The sequence below is a fragment of the Dendrobates tinctorius genome, unplaced genomic scaffold, assembly GCF_039654945.1.
Source record: "Dendrobates tinctorius isolate UK_male_01 unplaced genomic scaffold, ASM3965494v1 ptg000043l, whole genome shotgun sequence".
In the NCBI taxonomy this organism is placed as follows: Eukaryota; Metazoa; Chordata; class Amphibia; order Anura; family Dendrobatidae; genus Dendrobates; species Dendrobates tinctorius.
In genome coordinates, this window is record NW_027361711.1 from 5,989,026 (window position 1) to 6,013,206 (window position 24,181).

The following is a 24,181-nucleotide window of genomic DNA, read 5'->3' on the forward strand; positions in this document are numbered from 1 at the left end:
GGAGGGGACGATTTGTGCACTACAGATGGAGATTGGCAATGACAGAAAGGTAACAGCAGGGAAAGACAGAAAAGGGAGTGCAGTGCCGAGATTTGACCACAAGATGGCAGGGAGGAGTTTAGTTCAGGACTTAACATCAGCTTACGGCTATAGAAACTGCTTAGTCATGGGAGGCGGGGAGATAGGAACCCAGGAGGGAAATTCCCAGTGAGAGAGGGGATAAATAGGACTGGTTGGGGTTCCAGAGGCTAGGCTAGTCCCGGGAGGAGCTCAACAGAGGAGGACTCAGGACAGAAGATGGAGAACAGTGAAGAGCTCGACCAGGGGACTGACAAGAGAAGACAGTCAGGGGGGTGGCCCTGACACAGCGGACCGCAGGACAGACGAGGCCCCGGGGTTACCGATTGGACGACGACCTCGGGCAGGTGAAGCGCTGGCGGTAGATTGGTCTAGGACAGCCCCAGCGAAAGATCTGCGAGGGACGTCATCACGATTGAAGGAAAGGTGAAGTTACCCGGGCCTGAAAACGGAGAGCTCTAAATGTGCTGCGGTGTATGGCTACGGTTGTCAGGAGGACGGCCAATAAACTCGGACCTGTTATAATTGGAATCTGCCTCGGTCTCATCTTTGCATTGTCTGGTCGTGGTAAGCAGTGGACCACCCCCCAATCCGGCCGCCTACCACATTTGGCGTAGTCGGCAGGATCGCTGCCACTAATGCTACATCTTCCGCCGCAGGCCTGCGCCAGGAGAACATCAAAAAGGACTTGAGCTGCTCACCTGTGGATTACAAGTTTGCTCACCTGTGGATTACAAGTTTGCTCGCCTGTGGATTACAAATCTGAGACTTTGTTCCGGACCATTGGCTGTCATTGGAGAATCCGGAACGGAAAAAAAACTTTGCGAGACGGTGCCCGAGTGGAATACCATTTGTGACTGTGGCTGGACCCATCCAAGGAAAACCCGAATGAGACTCTGTGCCCCTGCAACGCTGGTGACCTGCGAGCAGGGGGGGCATTGAAGTGGATTACCCGGGGTGGCTGCTAGAGGAACTGCTGCCGGCCGTCCCTGCGGAACTATCCGGCCTGGTCCTGGCGAAGGGCGGGATGAAGAGCAGCGGCGGATGCCAGACGACGGGAGCGGGAGCTGAGGAGGAGCAGCGGAGGCCAGCGACACCCCGGACCGACCTCTGGGAGAGCGGAGGAAAAGCCTGCAGAAAGCCGCGGTGCCGGGAGAGGTAAGAGTGCCTCTGGCACAGCTGGTGGCGTCGCAGGCAGGTCCCGCCCCTCCGTCCTGAGCACGAGACCGGTCCCAGGGCCCTGACACTGACCCTCGACCTCCCCGCTCAGCCTCCTGCTCTCCAGTGTCCCCGGCTCCGGATGACTCCGCGGCCCTCGTCGGGCCGACCGACGCCTCTGCCAATGCTCCTGAGCCGCCGCGTCTGGCGGTGCCCTGTCCTGCATCGCCGGTGTGGAGCAGATCAGCAGCCACCCCTGCCGCACTTCACACCCCAGTGGTGGCCTACCTGTCTCGGCCTGCTCCTGCCGCGACCTTGCTCCAGTTCACCGCGGAGGCTGGACCGTCTGTCTCCACGGCCTCCTTGCTGACAGCTGCCGCTACTCCATCTTCGGCCCTGGCTGTGGCCTGCTCCGCGGCCGCCTCTGGTTCACTTGCGGCGCCGGCCGTGGCCTACCTGGCAGCACCCGCGGCCGCCCCGCCTCGCTCATGGTTCCAGCTGCTGCCTGCTCACCGATATCCAGGGACACCTCTGCCGCACTCCATACCGCGGCTGCAGCCTGCCCATCAAGGTTCGCGGCTGCTCCGGCCCCACTCTGGATTGCGGCTTCGGCCAGGTCATCGGGCTCCGCCGCCTTTGCGGAGCCGTCTGCCATCCACACTAGCAGGCCCCAGCTTTGCTGCTCCGCTTCTCACCGGTCAACGACCCCAGTCCCTCACCTGCGGTTGGAACTGCAGGAGCTGGGGGCTGGATGGAGCGAAGCCACCACGTCGCCAGAGATGACCACGTCCACGCCACCACCAGTGGTGAACTGCTGGCCCCCATGTAGAGAAATGGCGTGGAACGCGCGCCGTGGAAACACCTTCGGCCCCTTCTACCCCTTCTGAGTCATCTCTCAGGAGGGAGATAACCCCTGAGCAGTGGGCAAAAAGAAAACACTCGGGGCCCAGGAACAGTTGAGACATCCCGGGAGCTCCACGGCTGTGGAGTTCCCAGCTTAATTGGCGTATCATCGGCTATCAGGAGATGGCCCGGACTACTGGGATTTTGCTGCACCGTTGTGCAGGCCCAAAAGGACAGTTATGCGTCCAAGTTAAGGAAAATGTTTCTATTGTTTATTGTTTTCTCCTGATATAGCGGGGATGCGAAGGGGGAAGTGTTAATGTTAAAGGAAGGGGGAGCACTTCCATTTTATGTTTGAAATAGTGTGTTTAGAAAAGGAGTTAAAGAAAAAAAGTAAAAAAAAAGCAAACGAAGAAAAAGGGGTTACTCCGGTTGAGTAACTCCTATTGTTGTTAAAGTAGAGGTAATGGTAGACTAAAAGTTGAATTAATATGTAGTATGTATAGAAAAAATGTGTGTGTAACAAACAGAAAAAAATGTGTGTGTAACAGGTCCCGGGTACGAGGTAGATGTGACGAAGACGCCGGCCATGACTCTTTTAAGTGAAGGACGAAGAGACGAAGAACATTGAACCAGACAGTGGTCCGTCATTCAGGTCCCTGACACCATGGACACCCCAAAAGGATGAGCGGGCACCAATGATGACCTGGTAGGCAAAAGGTCTCAATCATGGCGTACCGGACAACTGAAGGTAGTAGAAGGGGAGAGTAGTGGGAGGTACATGCCGTAGAGTAGTCCGGGTGGACCTCACCAACCTGAAAGAAGTTGTCACGTGGCGTGCGCGCCGGCGAGTAGCAGTAGGCTGCTCGGAGCATGGTGCTCCCGGTTTGGTTCGGCCCCCGTGGGTGGCAGGTTTGGCCCAACGACTGGTCCGACAACAGACTGTGGATAAGCTTTAGGATGACGTAGTGTTGTGAGTTCATTTTCCCCTTCACCACTCAGGCCCGATGAACTCCCTCTGCTGGTTAAGAAAGGTATTGAGCCTGATTATCAAACATCTGAGACTAATCATGATGACTGGCTGGCTTCAGGGCCTTTTTCCATATCAGCCTGTTGGCTTGTGTCTTTCATAGGGTTTTTGCAGATTGCAGACAGCAACTGTCCTTTCCTTTCCTGTGTAGTTAGTTTGGGCCTCATTGTTTGCTCAGCCTATCTTTCTATCTGTGTGAGTGTTTTTTCATCTTGCTTCACCGTCATTATATGTTGGGGGCTGCCTTTTACTTTGGGGTCTGCTCTGGGGCAGTTTAGATTTCCTTTTCTGTCTTTAGGCTATTTAGTCCTCCGGCTGTGATCGAGGGGTCTAGGGCACCGTAGGAACCCCCCACGGCTACTGCTAGTTGTGTTGTTAGGTTCAGGGGTCTGCAATCTGATAGTTGCCAACTTCTCCGGTTTTCTGGACGTAGCTTCTATTTTTGTGCCTGCCTCCTACGGTGACTCGTTCATAACAGAATCACCCGCCGTACCGCAGATCCTAGGGTACTCAATAGCAGGAAAGAATTGAAAAAAAAAAAAAAAAAAAGTGTATATTTTTTCCTCTATATCTCTGAGGCCGTAGGGGGAATTTTTTTTTTCTCTCAATGGAGATAAAGCAATTGTCTGATCGCGTGGAGCAGCTCGCTGCGGAAGTGCGGGGAATTTCCGCCTACTTTGCTCATTCACATGCTGCTGAACCAAAGATTCCCACACCTGATGTATTTTTTGGGGATCGGTCTAAATTTTTGAATTTCAAAAATAATTGTAAATTATTTTTTGCCTTGAAGCCTAACTCGTCAGGGAGCTCCGCGCAGCAGGTTAAAATTGTCATCTCTTTGCTGCGTGGCGATCCCCAGGATTGGGCGTTTTCTTTGAAACCTGATGATCCTATTCTGACTAATGTGAACGCATTTTTTCAAGCCTTGGGGTTGTTGTATAACGAACCTAATGCCATTGATCGGGCTGAAAAGACCCTGCTGGCATTGAACCAGGGTCAAGATTCTGCAGAAGCGTACTGTCAAAAATTCCGAAAGTGGACGGTACTTACTACCTGGAATGATAATGCCCTGGCTGCTCTCTTTCGGAAGGGTTTGTCAGAAACCGTAAAAGATACTATGGTGGGATTTCCTGTTCCCTCTGGTCTTGACGATTCTATGTCATTAGCCATTCAGATTGATCGGCGTTTGCGCGAACGCAAAACTGCACGAGAAGTGTTGCCACTTGTTGAACAAATGTCTGAACCTATGCAATGTGATAGAGTTTTGTCCCGAGAGCAGCGTCAGGCGTTCAAATGGCGTAATAAGTTGTGTTTTTTCTGTGGAGATGCCTCGCATGTTGTTTCTGTCTGTCCTAAACGAGAGAAACGCTTTGCACACACGTTTTCTGCTGGTGGTGTTCAACCTAAGTTTCTTCTGGCTGTTACTCTGATCTGCTCCCTGTCCACATTTTCCGCCAAGGCTTTTGTGGATTCGGGAGCAGCTCTAAACCTAATGGACTTTGATTTTGCTAAACATTGTGGATTTCCGATGACACCTCTGCAGACGCCTATCCCTTTGAGGGGGATTGATGCTACTCCTTTGGCAAAAAATAAACCTCAGTTTTGGACCCAGGTGGTAATGCGGGTCGCCTCAGACCATCAAGAAAATTGCAGATTTTTGGTGTTGCATAATCTGCATGATACCATTGTTCTGGGGTTTCCCTGGTTGCAAATTCATAATCCAGTTTTGGATTGGAAATCTGTGTCTGTGGTGAGTTGGGGTTGTCGGTGTGCCTTTAGTGAGGCTCCAGTGTTTTCCACCTCTCCTCAGTCGCATGATGTTCCTGATTATTTGGCGGACTTTTATGATGTATTTAGTGAGAATGAGTCTGCATCTCTGCCTCCTCATAGGAGTTATGACTGTGCAATTGAACTGAGCCCGGGGTGTAAATTCCCCAAGGGTCGGCTCTTCAATTTATCTGTACCCGAGCACGAGGCTATGCGATCCTATATTAAGGAGGCGTTGGAGAAGGGTCATATTAGACCATCCTCGTCACCCTTAGGTGCCGGTTTTTTTTTTTTGAGCCAAAAAGGATGGATCATTAAGACCTTGTATTGATTATCGTGCCCTCAACAAAATTACTGTTAAATATCAGTATCCGTTACCCCTGATTTCGGATCTATTCTCTAGAGTTAAAGGTGCTTGCTGGTTTACCAAGCTTGACCTCAGGGGGGCGTATAATCTTATTCGCATTAAGCATGGGGATGAATGGAAGATGGCGTTTAATACTCCAGAGGGACATTTTGAGTACCTGATGATGCCTTTTGGGCTCACTAATGCCCCTTCTGTCTTCCAGTGCTTCATGAACGATATTTTCCGAGACTTTGTCGATAAATTTTTGATTATCTATCTGGATGATATTTTGATCTTCTCCAAGGATTGGGATTCTCATGTGGAACATATTCGGACTGTGTTCCGGATCTTGCGAGAGAATTCCCTGTATGTTAAAGGATCTAAATGCCTTTTTGGAGTACAGAGGATTCCTTTTTTGGGATTTGTTTTGTCTCCGTCAACTATTGAAATGGACCCGGCCAAGGTACAGGCCATTTACGATTGGGTTCAGCCCACTTCTTTGAAGGCCCTTCAGAAGTTTTTGGGTTTTGCTAAATTTTATCGGAAATTTATAGCAAAATTTTCTAGTATTGCCAAGCCATTGACTGATTTGACTAAGAAGGGCGCTGATGTGTTAAATTGGTCTCCAGAGGCTGTTTCTTCCTTTCAGGAGTTGAAGCGAAGATTCACGTCTGCCCCGATTTTGCGGCAACCTGATGTCTCACTTCCGTTCCAGGTAGAGATGGATGCTTCTGACATTGGTGCAGGAGCTGTTTTGTCCCAAAAGGATCCTGTAACATCTAAAATGAATCCCTGTGCTTTCTTTTCCCGAAAGTTCTCTCCATCTGAACGTAACTATGATGTGGGGAATCAGGAACTGTTGGCCATGAAATGGGCATTTGAGGAGTGGAGACATTGGTTGGAGGGAGCTAAGCATCAAGTCGTGGTCCTCACTGACCACAAGAATTTGATTTACCTAGAGTCGGCTAAGCGCTTGAACCCTAGACAGGCTAGGTGGGCCTTGTTTTTTACACGTTTTGATTTTGTGGTTTCTTTTCTTCCTGGAACTAAGAATGTCAAGGCAGACGCCCTCTCTAGGAGCTTCTTTGCTGATTCTCCTGTGGCGACCAAGCCTGCTACCATCTTAGGCGAAGGGGTAGTTCTTTCTGCCATCTCGCCTGATTTGAGATGTGCTCTGGAAGAGTTCCAGGAGGACAAACCTGAGCGTTGTCCCAGTGGAAAGTTGTATGTTCCTGACCAGTGGAAGAAGAGAGTGATTTCTGAAGTTCTTTGCTCTGCTTTGGCTGGTCATCCAGGTATTTTTGGTACAAGAGATCTGGTGAGTTGGTCTTTTTGGTGGCCCTCCTTGTCTCGTGATGTTAGGAATTTTGTGCAGTCCTGTGGGACTTGCTCCCGGTCTAAATCGTGTTCTCGCTCTAGTGGGTTGTTGATGCCTTTGCCTGTCCCCAAGAGGCCATGGACCCATATTTCAATGGATTTTATCTCTGATATGCCTGTCTCTCAGAGAATGACTGTTATTTGGGTGATTTGTGATAGATTCTCTAAGATGGTCCATCTTGTACCACTCCCTAAGTTGCCATCTTCCTCTGAGTTGGTGCCATTGTTTTTGCAACAGCTGGTTCGCTTGCACGGGATTCCTGAGAACATTGTATCTGACAGAGGAGTTCAGTTTGTGTCTAGATTTTGGAGAACTTTCTGTTCCATGCTGGGAATTCAGTTGTCCTTCTCCTCTGCTTTTCACCCTCAGACCAATGGGCAGACAGAGAGAACAAACCAGACCTTGGAGTCATATTTGAGATGTTTTATTTCTGCTGATCAGGATGATTGGGTTTCATTTTTGCCCTTGGCCGAATTTGCTTTAAATAATAGAGCTAGTTCTGCCACTTTGATGTCACCTTTTTTTTGTAACTTTGGGTTTCATCCTCGATTTTCTTCAGGGCAGGTGGAGCCCTCTGCCTGCCCAGGTGTTGACACTGTGGTGGAGAGAATGCACCAGATCTGGGACCAAGTGGTGGATAAGTTATCCCTCTCCCAGGAAAAGGCCCAGCGGTTTTCCAACCGACATAGGACCATGGGTCCCCCAGTTTAAGGTTGGTGATATGGTTTGGTTGTCATCAAAAAATATCGCTATGAAGGTGGCTTCTCATAAGTTTAAACCTAGATTTATTGGACCTTACAAGATTTTGGAGATTATTAATCCGGTCTCTTTTCGTTTGGCTCTTCCTGTCACATTTAAAATCCATAATATGTTCCATAAGTCTTTGTTGAAGAGGTTTGTTGAGCCTGTTGTTCCGGGGGTGGCACCTCCAGACCCTGTATTGGTGGAAGGTAACATGGAATATGAGGTATAGAAAATACTGGATTCCCGTCTGGCTAGACAGAGACTCCAGTATTTGGTTAAGTGGAAGGGTTATGGTCAGGAGGATAATTCCTGGGTCTCTGCCTCTGATATTCATGCCAAAAGATTGGTGCGTGCCTTTCATCGGGCTCACCCTGATCGCCCTGGTGGCTTGGTTGAGGGTTCGGTGACCCCTCCTCAAGGGGGAGGTACTGTTGTGAGTTCATTTCCCCTTCACCACTCAGGCCCGATGAACTCCCTCTGCTGGTTAAGAAAGGTAGTGAGCCTGATTATCAAACATCTGAGACTAATGATGATGACTGGCTGAGTGGAGTGACTGACTGGATTTAAGGCCGGCGATGCCCTTCTGCCCTGCGGGTGATTTCTCTGTGGGATCCTTGGATACCAGTCTGTATTCCTGCTCTCCTAAAGCTAAGTTTTCTGCTCTGCTTTTTGCATTTGTGTTTTGACTTCGTTTTGCTGGATTTCTGCCATTCCCTGCTGGGGTGAGCTGAATTCCTTTAGCTTTGTCTTCAGAAAATACCTGAGTGCTGATTTAGTTTTTGAAGCCTAGCGGCTTCAGGACCTTTTTCCATATCAGCCTGTTGGCTTGTGTCTTTCATAGGGTTTTTGCAGATTGCAGACAGCAACTGTCCTTTCCTTTCCTGTGTAGTTAGTTTGGGCCCCATTGTTTGCTCAGCCTATCTTTCTATCTGTGTGAGTGTTTTTTCATCTTGCTTCACCGTCATTATATGTTGGGGGCTGCCTTTTACTTTGGGGTCTGCTCTGGGGCAGTTTAGATTTCCTTTTCTGTCTTTAGGCTATTTAGTCCTCTGGCTGTGATCGAGGGGTCTAGGGCACCGTAGGAACCCCCCACAGCTACTGCTAGTTGTGTTGTTAGGTTCAGGGGTCTGCAATCTGATAGTTGCCAACTTCTCTGGTTTTCTGGACGTAGCTTCTATTTTTGTGTCTGCCTCCTACGGTGACTCGTTCATAACAACGTAGGTAGGGAGTACAATTGTCGGGACGACAATAGACAAAGGAAGGGAGAGTGTGGGGAAGGTGACTTGATGGACAGACTTGACTGGAAGTAGGAGGGGACGATTTGTGCACTACAGATGGAGATTGGCAATGACAGAAAGATAACAGCAGGGAAAGACAGAAAAGGGAGTGCAGTACCGAGATTTGACCACAAGATGGCAGGGAGGAGTGTAGTTCAGGACGTAACATCAGCTTACGGCTATAGAAACTGCTTAGTCATGGGGGGCGGGGAGATAGGAACCCAGGAGGGAAATTCCCAGTGAGAGAGGGGATAAATAGGACTGGTTGGGGTTCCAGAGGCTAGGCTAGTCCTGGGAGGAGCTCAACAGAGGAGGACTCAGGACAGAAGACGGAGAACGGTGAAGAGCTCGACCAGGGGACTGACAAGAGAAGACTGTCAGGGGGGTGGCCCTGACACAGCAGACCGCAGGACAGACGAGGCCCAGGGGTACCGATTGGACGATGACCTCGGGCAGGTGAAGCGCTGGCGGTAGATTGGTCTAGGACAGCCCCAGCGAAAGATCCGCGAGGGACATCATCACGACTGAAGGAAAGGTTAACGTACCCGGGCCTGAAAACGGAGAGCTGTAAACGAGCTGCGGTGTATGGCTACGGTCGTCAGGAGGACAGCCAATAAACTTGGCCCTGTTACAATTGGAATGTGCCTCGGTCTCGTCTTTGCATCGTCTGGTCGTGGTAATCAGTCGACCACCCCCCAATCCGGCCCCCTACCACATGAGTACACCCAATACAGTGAAGCAAGTAATTATTTGATCCCTTGCTAATTTTGTATGCTTGCCCACTGACAAAGGCATGAAGATGAGAGATAAAATAGCAAAAATAAAATTCAGAAAATCATATTGTATAAATTATATAAATGTATTTGTATTTTGCAGTGAGAAATAAGTATTTGATCCACTACCAACCCTTAAGGCTAAGTGCACACGTACCGGAACTCTCGCGGAAATTACCGCGAGAATTCCGGAATTCCAGTCCGCGGGAAAATCGCATTTTAAATTCCAGCGATTTTCCCGCGGAAAAACTAGCATTTTGCAAGCGTATTTAGCTTGCAAAATGCTAGCGCTTTCCAAGCGATCTGGAGCATCGCTTGGAGAACTGATTGACAGGTTGGTCACACTCGTCAAACATAGTGTTTGACGAGTGTGACCAACTTTTTACTACTGAGGCCGCCTATGCGGCATCAGTAGTAAAAGATAGAATGTAAAAAAAAAATAAAAACGGTGTTATTCTCACCCTCCGACGTCCCGCGCATCCGTTCCCAGTAATCCTATGCGAAAATGCCCGCGATGACGTCAGTTCTTGCGGGATCGCGACGTCTCGCGGTAATTCGCGATGACGTCGCTCGAATGACCGCAAGACTTCGCGATCCCGCGAGAAGGGATGTCATCGCGAGCATTTTCGCAAAGGACTACTGGGAACGAGAGCGTGAAGAGAAGCGGGAAGGCTGCGCGGGACGCCGGAGGGTGAGAATAACAATATTTTTTATTTTAAATTCTATTTTTTACAGGGATATGGTACCCAATGCCCGGAGGACAGTCTCCTCTCCTCCGGACCGTGGGTACCATCCGCAATTGTTCTGCTTACTTTCCGCATGGTGTGCACAGCCACATGCGGGAAATAAGCGGAACAATGCATTCCTATGGGTGCGGGATCGCCGCGATTCCGCAAATTAATGAGCATGCTGCAGTTTTTACCGCAAAGCGATTCCGCTGCGGTAAAAACTGCAGCATTAGCACAGCATTGCGGAATCCCATAGGAATGCATGGGATGCTTATTTTTCGCGTTTTCGCGGCAAAATCGCGCGGTTAAAACCGCCGCGGAAACGCGAAAAAAACGCCACGTGTGAACTCAGCCTAAGAGTTCTGGCTCCTACAGACCAGTGAGACCTTTCTAATCAACTCGTTACCTGCATTAAAGACAGCTGTCTTACATAATCATCTTTATAAAAGACTCCTGTCCACAGTTCAATTAATCAGACAGACTCTAACCTCTACAACATGGGCAAGACCAAAGAGCTTTCTAAGGATGTCAGAGACAAGATCATTGTCCTGCACAAAGCTGAAATGGGCTACAAAACCATACATAAGGCGCTGGGTAAGAAAGAGACAACTGTTGGTGCAATAGTGAAAATGGAAGAAATACAACTTGACTGTCAATCGACATCGATCTGAAGCACCATGTAAAATCTCACCTCGTGGGCTATCCTTGATCATAAGGAATGTGAGAGATCAGCTTAAAACTACACGAGGGAACTTGTTAATGATCTCAAGGCTGCTGAGACCACAGTCACCAAGAAAACCATTAGTAACACATTACGTCATAAAGTTTAAAGTCCTGCAGTGCCCGCAAGGTCCCCCTGCTCAAGAATGCACATATGCATGCCCGTCTGAAGTTTGCCAATGAACACCTGGATAATTCTGTGTGATTGGGAGAAGGTGCTGTGGTCAGATGAGACAAAAATTGAGTTCTTTGGCATTAACTCAACTCACCGTGTTTGGAGGAAGAAAAATGCTGCCTATGACCCAAAGAACACTGTCCCCACTGTCAAGCATGGAGGTGGAAACATGGACTACTTCACTGCATCAATGGGAGCATGGATGAAGCCATGTACTGAAAAATTCTGAACGACAATCTCCTTCCCTCCGCCAGGACATTAAAAATGGGTTGTGGTTGGGTCTTCCAGCAAGGAAATGACCCAAAACAAACATCCAAGGCAACAAAGGAGTGTCTAAAAAAGAAGCACATTAACCCCTTAACGACCAGGGGTATTTGTGGTTTTGTATTTTCATTTTCCCCTCCCCTTTTTTCCAGAGCCATAACTTTTTTATTTGTCTTCAATATTACCATGTGAGGGCTTGTTTTTTTGCGGGACGAGTTGTACTTTTGAACAACATCATTGGTTTTACCATGTCTTGTACTACAAAATGGGGAAAAAAATCCAAGTGCGGTGAAATTTTTAAAAAAAAGTGCAATCCCACACTTGTTTTTCTCTTGGCTCTTTTGCTAAGTTCACTAAATGCTAAAAGTCACCTGCCATTATGATTCTCCAGGCCATTTTGATTTCATAGACACCAAACATGTCTAGGTTCTTTTTTATCTAAGTGGTGAAAAAAATTCCAAAGTTTGCTAAAAAAAAAAAATTGTGCCATCTTCCGAGACCCATAGCACCTCCATTTTTTGTGATCTGGGATTGGGTGAGGGCTTATGTTTTGCACACCATGCTGACATTCTTAATGATATCACTTTTGTGTAGATACATTCTTTTGATCGCCCATTATTGCATTTTAATGCAATGTCACAGCAACCAAAAAACGTAATTCTGGCATTTTGATTTTTTTCTCGCTACACCGTTTAGCGATCGGGTTAATCCTTTTTTTTATTGATAGTTTGGGCGATGCTGAACGCAGCAATATCTAATATGTGTATGTGTGATTTTTTTTTATTGTTTTATTTTGAATGGGGCAAAAGAGAGTGATTTAAACTTTTAGTTTTTTTTCATATTTTTTAAAACATTTTTTTAATTTTGGCATGCTTCAATAGCCCCCATGGGAGGCTAGAAGCTCCCATACTTGATTGGCTCTGCTACATATAGGCAATGAGCAGATCGCCTATATGTAGCTGAATTACTGCAGTGCTATGAGCGCCGACCACCGGGTGGCGCTCATAGCAATGCGGCATCAACAATCATAGAGGTCTCCAAGAGACCTCTGGTTGTTATGCCAATGCATAGCTGACCCCTGATCACGTGACGGGGGTCAGCGATGCGTGCATTTCCGGTCGCGCGGAAGCACCGGTTCAATGCCACTGTCAGCGTTTGACAGTGGTTTTTAACTAGTTAATAGGCACAGGTGGATTGCGATTCCACCTACGCCTATTGCGGGCACATGTCAGCTGTTCAAAACAGCTGACATGTCCCAGCTTTGATGCGGGCTCACTGCTGTAGCCCACATCAAAGCGGGGGAGACGTCCAATGACAGGCTATGTCCATCATTAATTTTAAGGGGTTAAGGTCATGGAGTGGCCTAGCCAGTCTCAAGACCTTAATCCCATAGAAAACTTATGGAGGGATTTAAAGCTCCGAGTTGCCAAGTGACAGCCTCAAAATCTTAATGATTTAGAGATGATCTGCAAGGAGGAGTGGACCAAAATTCCTCCTGACATGTGCGCAAACCTCATCATCAACTACAAAAAATGTTTGACTGCTGTGCTCGCCAGCAAGGGTTTTGCCACCAAGTATTAAGTCTTGTTTGCCAGAGGTATCAAATACTTATTTGTCACTGCAAAATGCAAATACATTTATATAATTTATGCAATGTGATTTTTTGGATTTTATTTTTGATATTCTATCTCTCAATGTTAAAATTAACCTTAAAATTATAGACTGTTCATGTCTTTCAGTGGGCAAGCTTACAAAATCAGCAAGGGATCAAATAAATATTTCCTTCACTGTATATTAGTATACCTTACTTCAGCACCCTTGATAGTGCTCTACCTCTCTTTACCTACAATTTACCTACAATTTTATATTGAGGAATATTGAGATTTTTTTGTTGGTACATGTATGTTATTGAAAAAAAGACATGGCAATTGACATCTGATGGGCTTTATATAGAGGTGTTCTTTCCTAGAAGTATAGCTTCCACATAGCAGCTTAAGCATAGAGGATAACACTTGAGGCGACATGGTAAACCGACAGATGCCACGGGGCTCCTTACTAGTCAGTCAATCAGGCTCTACTTCCACGAACCCTTAAAGCGTCTGGAAAGATATAACCTATCATAGAATGGCTGGGTCTTTACTGGGATAAATAGCAGCAGCTTTCTATATAATGCAAAAAAAGTTTGAAAGGAACCTGTTAGCAGGATTGTGCAGAGTAACCTACAGACACTGTCAGGATGGCGCCATTGTACTGATTAAAATGATACCTGGGGTGATGAAATCCTTCTTGTGGTTGTTGTTTCATCTGCATTTTCAGTTTTTAGTTAATGAGATTCCGTACTTCAGAGCAGGCCTGTGTGTTTTGGGGAGGGGGCTTTATAGATGCTACAGCGCAGGTGCGGCTGGTGCCATTTTGAGAATGATTTTTTTTTTTTCAGAATAAATGTATATCCCTAAAAGAAAATAATTTAATGTACATTACTCATGCAATCATGCTGCAGCGCAGGTGCCGCCACCTGCCTGCTGTATGTGATTTGTTTTTTCAATACATATTATATTCAGTATGTAAAATAGGGGGCAGGTCACTGAAGGATCAGTCATAAGGCATCAGTATGAATACCTAATCAGAGCACCACATAAAGACACCCCCCACAGGCTGCCCCGAAGCACGAGCATATCATTAACTGAAAAATGGAAATAAAGCTTAAAAAAGAACCACAAGACGGATTTCATCATCCAGGTATCATTTTAATCAGTATAACAGCGCAGACATGACACTGTCTGTAGGTTACTGTGCACAATCCTGCTGACAGGTTCCCTTTAAGTCTATAGCCAACTGGGCTATGGACAGATTCTGCAGAAATACTAACATCATGTCTGTGAATTCCGAAATAATTTTTTAATAGCTTAAGTAGCTATAAAGTGTCACACTACATGTTCAGTAGCCCTGTAACTGTACCTTACACTTACCCTTAAGGTACTGTCACACTTAGCGATGTACCAGCGATCCTGACCAGCGATATGATGCGGTCAGGATCGCTGGTACATCGCTAAGTCGTCGCTAGTGAGCTGCCACACAGGTAGATCTCACCAGCGACATCGCTGGGGACGAGGGTCGCTACTTACCTGTCAGACGCGGCGATCCTGCGTCCTCCTGCCCGGCTCCACGCGTCGCTCGTCTCTCCACAGGAAGCGCCGCAGGAAGCTGACGACGAGAAGCGGTCCTGAACGTTCTCGCGCGATCAGCGATAACCAGCGGGGGAGCCGGTCGGAGGTAAGTATCAGACACAGCGATGTCGCTAGCAATATCGCTATAACGTCACAAGTTATAGCGATATTGCCAGCGATATCTCTTAGTGTGACAGTACCTTTACTGATATGTTTTTCATAGGGACATGTCACAAGAGTATGAATACTAATCATATCTCCCTAGTGCAGACTTCTTAAAGCCTATGCTTGGTACTTTTTTTTCCTAAAAAGTTGTGTTTTACCTTGTTACTTTATATATCTTTAGAACTTTTAGAAGTAGTCAACCAGAGAAGCACTTGTGTTGAAAGAGTTTCCTACTGGACTTTCTAGGGTGTACCTTTCCAGCCATAAATTAATCCATATATAAAGACAAATGATGAGCATTGGAATCTGAACATCTTTAAAGAGTTATAGACATAACCTCTTCTCTTACGTCAAACTGTATCCTCTGGGGAGAAGTCTGCAGCTCTTGAGAAAATAGAAATCATAACCCTGACAAAGGCATTATTTATCTCTTCAGTGTGGAGTCCCAGCTCAGCACAGGTTCGAACACTCAAATGATGCAAATCACTCCCGAAATTTATGAGCAGAATTCTCAGCTGTGTCAAAAAGTACATCGCAAACCTGTTCTAATTTGCTTGGCAAACTAAGTGAGAGTTTTATAGATCTATTTAATCTGGAACTGATAAAACATCAGGACCTGTGTTTTTGGAACACCAGGGGAATAGATATTTACTTGGCAATTCATGACTGAGTTTCTTAATCCTGCTGAGCAAGTTTCGCAGACATGATTTAAGCATGCGGGACCATTTAAAACCAACATTCAGGACTACAACGCATTTAGCTTCAGGGCGCTGATGTTCATATTACAAAAATTGTGTTGAGCAATAGAAGCAGAGCCTCAGATCCACTTGCTCTTTAGCAAGAAGTATTGTATAAGCGCCTGAATTTAGTTACACTATGAAGGCAATAATTGTTTACTGATTGTCCCAAAATGACTTTTGTGACATTTTGATCATAGAACATTGATCAGTGGGAATTTTATTTTGCTGTTATGAAGAACACTGTCTGTTCCATCCATCTTTGATTAGTGACATTGCATTATAGGAAACCAAAAAAACAAGAAGTCAACTTTTGAAAATAGTGCATGATAGCATAATTTTATTGATCAAAGTTCATTTTCAGACTTCACAAATAAAACCCCATTTAAATATTCCTTTTTAGAAAATACTAACCTAATAGAAAGAGATTTAATGTTCATAACCTCAGATCTTGGTCAGACCCCTCTCAAACAGCCAAACCAGATCTCACACTTTGCACTGATGAGGGGCAGTACCCCGAAACACAGTGTCTGCAAATTGAGATTCTAGTTTTGGCTGTTATCCTAAGTCATGTGACAAGGCTCGTTAAAGGGTCGACATTGACTTTTAGGATTGTTACTTCCTATAGGTGGCGCTAGAGTTCTAGTCCTCTTCTCTCTTTAGAGGCAATTTGTATATCTTGGTCATAATCAAGAGCAATTACAAAAAGAGTGTTTTGTTTTTCGGGGGGGGCTGCGGAATCCTTTATTTCCCTTGTTGAAGTGCTGCAGGGTAATCAAACAATTACAGCCAGGTTTTCCAGAATATTAGAGCTGATTCCTGTGGAATCATTGTCGCCTGCTTATTTTTAAGGGACCCTTTTAATAAGTAGTGGTTATTATTAGCGGAAAAGCTTTTTTATAGCCTTCATCTCTTTCCTGTTCCAGCCATGACGCCATAAAAGTTATAGCCACTTCGATATATCATACATACATTGATCCAGTCAGTCTCTTGTTTAACATGCAACTCAATGGCAAGCAAATATTTTATTACTTTATGACAATGTACTCTATCAAAATAGTGTTATTGTTAATTACATGTGCAACAGCCAACTAAATTTTTGAAATCTAAAGCATTAAAAATGCATTTTTAATAGAGACTCTATTTTAGTTTGAATTAGGTATAACGACATGTCACCACTTCAGTTATGCAAGTTATCAAAAGTTGAAAATGAGATCAACTAAAGCAAACATTTTCCATGCAGGGCACTATATTGTTATTCTTTTTTATAAAGTTTATTTTAAAAAGACTTCAGTGAAAGAAAAACTTTTGTAAAAACAGATTCAAACTAGAAGGCCAGAGGGAAATGAGAAAGTGCATCCAGGAACCATCTTGAGCCTTGAATTTGTGCCCAGATTTTATAAGTGCACTTCTTGCTATAACTGTGGCCATAGTGTTTGTTAAGTTTTGTTTCCTTGGAGGTCAAATCAGCTGTACTAAGTTATGTAAGTGTCTATTTATATGACTAAGATCAGATCCGTGACTTGCAAGCAATTCCTTGTTTCTTTACCATTAATTTACTTTTAATACATGCAATGTGCATGTACAAGACCAATTGGTTTCATGTAGTAATACATATGATAATACGGTATATCCGATAATTAATGGAAGCAAAAACACCCAAAATACTAATAATATATAATCTTTATTCATTTCTGACAAACAGTCTAAAAACAAATAAAAAATAGGAGTGTGGAGTAGAAGATCCCCACTTTCCTAGCGGCATGAATTCACGGTACATAGAAAATAATCATCATTTAAATTAAGATATAATACTAAACATCCCGTGGTTATTAATACATAGTCACATGCTAAATCATAATAATGTGGAGCAAGATCCCACGCACACAAAATAAATACATAGATAAAAAATACAAACTCATGTGCCAAACATGCAAATATAGCAGCAAGTCAGTGTGAGCTATATAAATTCAATTCCTTCACAAAATACTGGGTAACATGAGCCCTACATAAAGATTACACATATAAACTATATTCATAGATATTTCCAAATCTAGAATAATGTGTAACAATGTCGTTAAAGGAACTAAAGTATAGTACGGTTAATATACACATAATTATCCTTAAATAAATACTGTGCAAAATGTGCAAACAAATGACATATAAATATGGGACCAAGCAAATCCTTATGCCTATGGATTAAATCCAGCCTTGGGGAGATGGAGTGCAGGAGACCCCAAGGCACGTTTCGCGTCAGCTTCTTCTGGGGGTGTCATAATACATGTGATACAATTCTTCGATTGGATAGTGCATATAAAAAGATTTCAAGTCTACTTACCAACACTGAAACCACACTGATTCGTAGTTAATCTAATTATTCTCTTGTGATAGATTTACAATAAATACATGTAGTGTTCCACCATGTGAGTGGACGGGGATTACCCACTTTGTAGGTCTTGGAGGTAAACACTGGCACATTTAGAGTTAAAACGATTCCTTTCGGTTTATTTGCTCCAAAAACCTCACAGTAGCAAAACACGGTTTCCAGCCTTCACAGCAGTCAAAAGCAACATAAACAGTCCTTAGCTGGGCTGTGTTCCCACAGGTCCTGTGCACAGTCACAGTCTGAATTGGAGTCACCCCCACTCACCCTGTCATCCTGGAACAGCCAGTCCCTACTCACAAAGGTGTTGGACCCCTTTCCTGGAGGTACCCCGTTTCCCACTGTCACATGTTTTGTCACCCCAGCCAAATCCCCAAATTGCTCAGACCCACACTTTCTCTCAGTCACCCGGAACTCTGGACTATCGACCTTAAGTGGTGCTACCTCCTCCTTTGAGCCACCCCACATTTCATCAACTTCCCATGCATCATCAAACAAGACAAAGTCCAGGCCCCTCTCAAAGGGATACACTAAGTTTGGTGGTATACTGCCACCTTGACACTCAATGCTTTTGGACCCTTCAATCATTACTCTGTCCACAGTATAGTCCACAGTGACCCCATATTTGCAGCGAACCTTGACCTTTTTCTCGGTCAGACAGAAAGCAAGATGAGTTCCTGTCAGAGTCACCTGACTCTTTGAGTCCAGCCGTCCAGAGACTCCTTCCCACTGTAGCATCACGGTACACACCTGTGGCTTGTCATCAGTCGGAAAGTCTATGCAGCACTCAGATTAGGTAAGACATAAACACTGCTGTTCCCCAGACATGTCCACTGAGGTAACCAGTGCCTCCTCTTTTGAAATCTCCTCCTCTTTTTTGGCCATTATCCCTTTTTGGGACTCCGCCTCCCTCTGGGACTCCATCCCTTTTTGGGCCACTATCCCCTTTTGGGACGCCACCTCCCTCTGGGACTCCACCCCTTTTTGGCCACCACCCCTTTTCGGGATTTCCCCATGTCCCCTCTAGAGGCCTGTACACAGCAGTCTATCTGCCCCAACAGTACCACAGTACACTTAGGAATTTCTGGGCTTGTACTGGCCCTTTAAGAGTTTGTGTGACCTGGTTCACACTGTTTTCCTATGATACGCCACCGCTCCTGTTGCAGTCACAAACCACTGGCACCTCCAGATGTCGCTCACAAGCTGCTGCTGCTGCTGCCACTGCAGCTCCTGCTGCAGAACCTCTTGCTGCATCTTGCAGCTGCAGCTCCTGCTACCACAGACTTTGTGGACCGGTCGATCCACCGCAAGCTTCGTAACCCCGCTGAGTTACAGCCAGATGCTTGTCACCTTCGTGACCCCACTGAGCCACAGCAAGCTACCTTGACAAATTTCATGACCCTGCCGAGTCACAGCAACACCTTCAGCTCTTATAAAGAGAGAAAGAAAAAAAAAACAAAAAAAAAACCACATGCACAGTCTCTCACTGACCCTGGTCAGTGCAACACGGATTCCTGTCTGTTACCTGCTGGTGTCAGCCACACAGGTTCTCGGGTACCTCTCATCCACAGAGTCACCCTATAGCGCCTTCAGCATACCACAGACTCCTGTCTGTTACCTGTTGGTGACAGCCACACAGGTTCCTGGATGCCTCTTCTCCTCAGAGGTATCCCACAAATATCAAAGCAGTCACTTGCTCTGACCTCGGTCAGTATTACTCACGATTTTCCAGACCGTTTGCTCTCCTGGCTCAGAGTCGCCAGCACTGCCACATGTGCTTCTTGGAACCGCTGCCCGCAGTCTGTCACCAATTGTAGCGTTCCACCATGTGAGTGGATGGGGATTACCCACTTTGCAGGTCTTGGAGGTGAGCACTGGCACATTCAAAGTTAAAACGATTCCTTTCGGTTTATTTGCTCCATAAACCTCACAGTAACAAAATACGGTTTCCAGCCTTCACAGCAGTCAAAAGCAACATAAACAGTCCTTAGCTGGGCTGTGTTCCCACAGGTCCTGTGCACACAGGCCAGGGCAATGTCCATAGCAGAGCTCTATCTGCAGCCGCAGACACAGGAAGGCTTCTCCTTCCTTAGAACACAGACCACTCTGTAGTGTCCCACCTAGACACATGGAAGTCTGTCCACACTCTGACAGACTCCCTCACACTCACTCACATGTGCTAAACACCTCAATTACATAGCTGTGTAACCACACCCATAGGTGAGGTATGGATCACATGAGCTGGTCACATGGTCAGGACCGCACCACAGGTCCTGAACATACACATATCTTCAAGCAAAATGGGGTACAGTCCGCACCCTCACCCAAAGGTGAGGCAATATGGGTAGCCAGACCCTCCCATCTCTCAGAGCTACCCGTAACCCGGACCCAGTGCACTAAATGACACCTTTAGTGCTCATGTACACTATAGACAAAATACTCCGGGTTGCATTGCAGGGAGCATCCATCCATGTGACATAAACCTCCCATTAACCACGCGACCACCCGTCACACCACATACAATTATTAAACATTAAATAACTGAATTTTTGTAGTATTCAATCACAGCATTTACTGAAGTCAGTTTTAGGACATAGTCAGATGGCTGTATGAAATGGACGATGATCGCATTGCAGTGCAGTGGCTCTCCTGACCCGAACTTGATAGCTGGAAAGAAATACATGCTGTCACGTTTGGGTCAAGAGAGCTGTCGGCCAGTCCGAGCATTGCGATGCTATTGTCTTCCATGTTAGACTGCGCCTTTAGTAGTATGTAAAGACTTGTGGTTTATTTTATCTCACCAATACTTTTCATTCCTTCACTTTTATGATAGGCGTCTTAGTGGTCTGCCTCCCTAATTCCCTGCTCCATTATGCGTCACTAGTGCCCTGCTTCATTCTGTCTGCCTAGTGAGCTGCCTCACTATTTCCCTGTTTGTTGATCTACTTCACTAGTGCCCTGCATGGTGGACTAACATACTATTACCCTGCTTAGTGGTCTACCTCACTTGTGCCCCGTTTGGTTGTCTTTTTCACTAGTGCCCTGCTTGGTGGACTAACATACTATTACCCTGCTTAGTGGTCTACCTCACTTGTGCCCCGTTTGGTTGTCTTTTTCACTAGTGCCCTGCTTGGTGGACTAACATACTATTACCCTGCTTAGTGGTCTACCTCACTTGTGCCCCGTTTGGTTGTCTTTCTCACTAGTGCGCTGCTTGCTTGGTCATGGTCACTCAATTTTTGTGTGCCTTATGTATGTCTCTAGAAAATACAGTAAGTTTGTTACTCTAAGATAGTTTCTTTTCATAAACCCTATTACAGAAAAGAATTCCTCCAACCAAAACAAGAGTAGAAAGGTGCTAAGTACGTATTACATAGATGACCATTCATGTGAATGGCTGCCATAAAATACTAAAAAGTAGACTTTTAAACCGGCTACACATTTAGTTTAGTTGTGGAAATGTTCTTTTAAGCTACAATTATTTTGTGATTAATTAATAGCATGGACTGGGATCATCTCTGCTCTTTTCTTCCATTCACAGCAAAATACTCCACATTTATTACATTTTAATCCTGAAAATCCCCAATTTTGTTGCTGCCCTGCTACATTATATACAGTTGGTAAAGACAAGATGTAGTGATGAATTCTAAAACAATTTAATTCCATCTATTCAATTCTTAATCAACAGCTACTTCATGAGCAAGTTATTTTCATCCGTATGCTTGCTGCTTATTTTTATATCCATTCTTTTTTTTCCAAGAGATATATTTTGCTTGGCATAGGGGAATTTGTGACTCACAGCATGAAGAGATTCAGCGGAAAGCTACTGAAAATGGACTTTATCCCCTCGAGAGTATGCAGTGAAACATGATATCGACATTAAACCGCTTTTCCCTTATGAAATGCTGAGTGCTATCAGCTGGTGCTCACATACTGCAATATTCCTTGTTTCCGAAAATGTTACCATGTGCAATCTGCAGGTGACAGTTCTGGTTGCTGTCATGTTTGCTAGGTGTTTAAAATCCATCTACCCTTTTACAGTTATTCCTGTCAGTGATGTGTTTTCACCCTCACAGAGAGACAGGAAATCCCTATTGTGTCATCATCCATACTTTCCATCAGTAACACTGCAGATGGAATGCGACGTTAGGACGTTCAGGCAGATAAACTTGTGTTTTTCCATCTCCTTTTGCATCTTTCTTAGAATTTTTTTTACTAAATGTATAGGTTTTGCTTTAAGAAAAGGTGAAAAGAACAGTTGTGATGTCAGTCTATAAAGAGTGGCTCACAGGGGGTTCTCCTACAATCAAACATTAGATTTCTCTGTTAGATCAGTCAAAACAATATTATGGATAGTAAACAAAAACTTGTACATCTAGATCTTATTGTACTTGACACCTCTCCCCCCATCCTAAAGGCCACGTTACACACAACGATGTCCCAGCGATCCCACCAACGATCCGACATGGATGGGATCGATGGGACATAGACAGACTCACCAGCGAATAGGACCAGCGAGCAAGCTGGTATCTAGGGTAAACAGTGGGTATCCAAGAGCCACGCGGCTCTTAGTTACCCGCTGTTTACCTTAGATATCAGCGTGCAGCGTCGCTGATCATTAGGTCTCCCGCTGCCACACGCAGCGATGCGTGCTGGCCAGCGGGAGACCAACGATCAAAAAATGGCCCAGGACGATCCTGCACGATCAGCGATACCCAGCGGGGGGGGCGGTCGCTGATGGATGTCACACACAGCGAGATCACTGGAGAGATCTCTGATGCGTCTCAAAATCAAAATCTCGCTATCGATCTCGCTGTGTGTGACGGGGCCTTAAGCCTTCTTATAATATATCCACCAAATGGCCCCTATTCATTATTTGTGGATTTTTTAATTCACTTTTCTTTTTTAACTTGTTGTTTTCACTGATATTTTTGCACTAAATTCATCAAAATGGCACACATTAATTATGAATTTTGCTCAAAGCCCAAATTGTCCTTGTCTCTTTTTTTGGCGACAATCTAGTGGAAAAGTCACTAGTTTTTGGTAAATGCTGTAAAAAATGGGCTAAAGTAAAAATTGGACATATAATCTCTCTGGGGGGATTTTAGTTGAGTTGCATTAAGTTTTGCAAGTTTTTAAAAATGTTGCATTACATGAATCAGTCCAAAACATCTGGAAAAGTTGCATTGATGTTAAAATAGGAAACTAACTGAATCATGAAAGAAAAATTGAATAAAGGCTCAAATCATTTGATGAATTTGTCACAAATCAAAAAGTCACTCATTGAGAGCTAGTCACACCAATAAACTGGTGAAAACTCAATGATGAATCAGGCTCAATGTGTGCATTGCCGGTGGTCACTCTCATACACAGATGTTCCTGCTATTATTTCTGTTTTGCAGGGAAGGCATTAGGAAGATGTTCCAAGAGGGATTTAAAAGAGCAGCAGTTGGCATCACAGTGTGTCATTTCACACTTGTACACAGTTTATGAAGGAACTCGGCAGAGAGGTTGTTCCAAATATCATGGTGAACTAACCACAGATCTTCTGTGCATGTAGGGTTGCATAAATCCTTCTATGTCTTTTTGTGTAAACCCATATTATCACTTCTTGGACTCAGTGTTCTTCTTTACACTGAAGATAGTTCTTAATGACATCAGTGTATGATTGAAGTTGTCCTGCTGAAGACTAAATTTGGAGCCAATCAGATCCATCCCTTATGATATTGCATGATTAGTAAGTATCTGACTGTATTTGTTAGCATAGAGGACACTATTAATCATGACCAAATCCTTAGCTTAATTTGCTGGCAGGCAGCCTCAAACTTGCAAGGAACCTCCACCTTGCTTCACTGGTGCAACCCCAAACATACAATCTTTGTCAGTAAATTCTGGAAGTGATGATATGGCCCCCAACAGAGCTCTGATATGTACGTCATTGAGTCTGTATGGGATTACAGGAAGCGAGAAATATTTGCACAAGTCTATGCCACAGATGATCTGTGGTTAGTTCTCCAAGAAGTTTGGAGCAAACTTTCTCCAGAGTTCCTTCAAAATGTGTTTGCAAGTGTAACTGGGATAAATAAAGCTTTGATACTGTTCTGAAGTTAAAAGGTGGTCACACCAAATTGTGATTTGATTTAGATTTCTGTTTTATTTATTCACTTTGCATTTTCTTAATTGATAAAAATAAATTATTAACACTTCAATTTTTCAAAGCACTCTACTTTGCAACATTTTTTCCACATCTGCCTAAAACTTTTACACAGTGGTGCATATATACATATATATGCACCCTAGATTTGCTTTCACAACCATCAACCATGAAAGACATGAAATTTCCAAATGGAGACAGTTTGGTCAATATGACAGTGATCATGAGGAAAAGGGAATATTTGAAAGCTGTCTTAAATTGTAGAGATGCTGCAGATTTACTGATACTCATATC

At 44.9% G+C, this 24,181-nt stretch overlaps 1 protein-coding gene across 2 annotated transcripts in view; it reads left to right on the plus strand.

Annotated features, from left to right (window-relative positions):
- Positions 1-24,181, plus strand: part of IGF1 (insulin like growth factor 1) — a 168,599-nt gene that overhangs the window by 87,695 nt on the left and 56,723 nt on the right. The window lies entirely within an intron of this gene.